This window comes from Miniopterus schreibersii (genome assembly GCF_964146895.1).
Source record: "Miniopterus schreibersii genome assembly, chromosome: 4".
Taxonomy (NCBI): Eukaryota; Metazoa; Chordata; class Mammalia; order Chiroptera; family Miniopteridae; genus Miniopterus; species Miniopterus schreibersii.
In genome coordinates this window covers 75,304,138-75,307,362 of record NC_138105.1, presented here as the reverse complement: position 1 = coordinate 75,307,362, position 3,225 = coordinate 75,304,138, and the positions used below count along the sequence as shown (strand labels likewise).

At 58.8% G+C, this 3,225-nt stretch overlaps 1 pseudogene across 1 annotated transcript; it reads left to right on the top strand.

Moving 5' to 3' along the window:
* Positions 1 to 423: 423 nt before the first annotated feature.
* On the top strand, positions 424 to 1,875 carry LOC308555509 (cyclin-dependent kinase 16 pseudogene; annotated as a pseudogene). The gene has a single exon. The product of its transcript is annotated as a cyclin-dependent kinase 16 pseudogene (transcript).
* Positions 1,876 to 3,225: the final 1,350 nt, after the last annotated feature.

The following is a 3,225-nucleotide window of genomic DNA, read 5'->3' as shown; positions in this document are numbered from 1 at the left end:
ATGGTGAGGATCAGTTATGGCTTCAGGATCAACTGTAGCCAGCGGCGTGCGCGGAGCTTGATTCCTGGGCCGTAGGGCCCTGGGGTCCCCCCATCTCCGCGCGCAGTGGGCTCCGAGCCCTGAGCCGTCGGATGTGAGCTGGGGCGAGCCGAGGGCATCGCCCGCCGCAGGCCAAGCTTCTGGCCGCCCAGTTGGCGGAGGCCCCGAGGCCTGGGCCCAGCAGCCACAGGACGGACCGGGCACGGGGCCTGCAGGGGGAGGGGAAGGAGGGCGCGCACGCAGCCCGCGCGCCCCCGCCGTTACTGTTGCAGGTCCTCAGGATACAGCTGTTACTAAGCCTTCAGAAATCCACCCTGCGGGGGCTGATCTTCTAGTTACAGCGGCGCTGCGGTGAGAATGAAGAATATCAAAAGGCAGCTGTCAATGACACTCCGCGGGGGCCGAGCCATCCGCAGGGCCAGCAGCGCCCCTGAGCAGATCGCACCGGGCGAGAGCGGCTGTGGCGGCGCCAGTGCCCTTGGAGAGGCCCCGGCCCCTGTCGCCCCTGGGGACCTTCCCTGTGGACAGGTGCCCCTCAGCCCTGCCCGAGAGACTGTACATGAGGCCTTGGCGATGGAGTCTGACTTGAAGATGAGGTCTGACGGGGAAAGTGACCAGGCCTCAGCCGCGTCCCCGGGCGAGGCGCACTCAGCGGCGCCGGCGCGCGGGCACAACCATCCCCTGCGCAGCGTCTCCACGGAGGCCGGCAGCCAGCGCCTGTCACTCCCCGCTGACAGCCAGCCGCCCAAGGGCTGCCTGGGGAAGCCCACCCTCAACGCCCCCATCTTCGACAAGCCCCTCAGCCGCCTCCTCCAGCATGTCAGCCTGTCCGAGATTGGCTTTGCGAAACTGGAGACCTACGTCAAGCTGGACAAGCTGGGTGAGGGTACCCACGCCACCGTTTTCAAAGGCAGGAGCAAGCGCACAGACAGCCTCGTGGCGCTCAAGGAGATCAGGCTGGAACAGGAGGAGGGGGCACCCTGCACCGCCATCTGGGAAGCGTGCCTGCTCAGGAGCCTCAGACACGCCAACATCGTCAAGCTGCTGGACGTGATCCACACCGAGAGGTCCCTCACCCTTGTCTTTGAGCCCCTGGACAAGGACCTGAAGCGGTACCTGGACGACTGCGGGAACGTCATCAGCATGCACAACGTGAGACTGTTCCTGTTCCAGCTGCTCCGTGGCCTGGCCTACTGCCACCGGAAGAAGGTGCTACACCGAGACCTCAACCCCCAGAACTTGCTCATCAGCAAGAGAGGAGAGCTCAAGCTGGCCGACTTCGGCCTGGCCCGGACCGAGTCCATTCTGATGAAGACCTACTCCAATGAGGTGGTGACGCTGTGGTACCGGCCCCCCGAACTCCTCCTCGGGTGCACACACTACTCCACCCACATTGACATGTGGGGTGTGGGCTGCGTTTTCTACGAGATGGCCGCAGGCCGGCCCCTCTTCCCGGGCTCCACCGTGGAGGAGCAGCTGCACCTCATCTTCCGCGTTTTGGGAACCCCAACGGAGGAGACATGGCCGGGCATCCTGTCCAACACAGAGTTCAAGGCACACAACTATCCCAAGTACAGAGCCGAGGCTCTTGGGAGCTGCACGCCCCGGCTTAACAGCAGTGGGGCCGATCTCCTCACCAAGCTCCTGCATTTTGAAGGTCGCAGTCGGATCTCCGCGGAGGATGCCATGAGACACCCGTTCTTCCTCAGCCTGGGGGAGCAGATCCACAAACTTCCTGACACTACTTCCATATTTGCACTAAAGGAGATCCAGCTCCAAAGGGAGGCCAGCCTTCGCCCTTCATCAGGGCCTGACAGGCAGGCCAGCTTTCCGTGAGGTGGACACCGAGTTCCAAGCCACACACCCAGGCCCCAGCAGGCAGCAGCCGGGAGGATGCCGTGCCCCTCACAGGCGCCCCAACTGCGTCACCCCTGCTTGCAGCCTGCCTACCGCCTGCTTCGTGCTCACCTGCCCACGTTCCCTGCTGCCTGTCCAAACACCTGACCATTGGCCTCTCAGCCACCCACTGGCCTGTCTGCTGGGTGCTGACAAAGCTCTCATTGCTCCTTTAAAAAAAAAGAAAAAGTAAAAGAAAGCAAAAAGAGAAAAAGAAAGAAAGGGAAAAAAAAAAAGATGAACTAGCAATAGGAGGTATGATTTATCCACTAATCCTCTGCCTGTAAATTCTTAGACAATGAGACCCATCTGAACCCTGAAGGCCCGGTTTCTAGATGAGATATAAGGAGTAAGTAGATCTGCACGGCACAAAAGGGGGACGATAGTGGACACTGTTGTTGTCTCCCCGGGTTCCCTTTTCTCTGAACATCAGCCCACCTGCCGCTGGGAATATTGCTGCTGAGCGTTCAGAGCTGCATCTCTCCCTGGGAATTGTCCTTGGCTGGAGGGAACTGGTTCATCCAAGGTTATTCTTCCTCCCAGGAGGTATCCCATAGCCAACCAGTGACTGGCTGATGGAAATACGTAGCCACCACACCCTTGCCTCGGTTTGGGACAACTCCGAAAGTCTGTCCCAGCTCCAGAGCTCTCTGTGGGATCAGCCCAAACCTCAGCGGCAACGTCATTGATTGCTAATCAATGATTGCTGATCATTTTCTCCTTCTGCCTATTCTGTCAGTCTCCTTTTCTCACAGGGGTATCTCCTACGAGCAATCTATAAGTTCTCTACATGTATTTCTTTGTCCCAGGGTCTGTGTCCAGTTAACCTAAGTCAGTACATTTCACTTCCCTGGGTTGAAGTTTGCATCACATCAAATGCACTTTCCCGTAGGTGTGGGGATGTCCCCACCCACCCACCCGCACCTCTCCTCCAGCAGGAGGGAGAGTTAACACAGGGCTGATCCCCCACAGATGTCTAGGGGCTTACAGGGAAGAAGTCTGCGTATAACCAGAGTCCATCCCAGCTTGGTAAAATCACACGGCTTCCATAAATGAAGCCAGGATCACAGCCCTGGACTGTGAGATACACGTGCCCTCACCCGAACACGTGCAAAGGCCGCAGACTTAGGAGGTGGGGGGCCAGCAAAGCAGGGCTTCTGCAGAAACGTCACCACCCACATCCCTGCCTCAAGCAGTGGAAAGTAAAAGTTGGGGCTCCTTTTCCACAACTCTACCCACAAGCATCCTTGAAGTTCTCTCATAATGGGAATAAATAGTGTGTATCTGGAC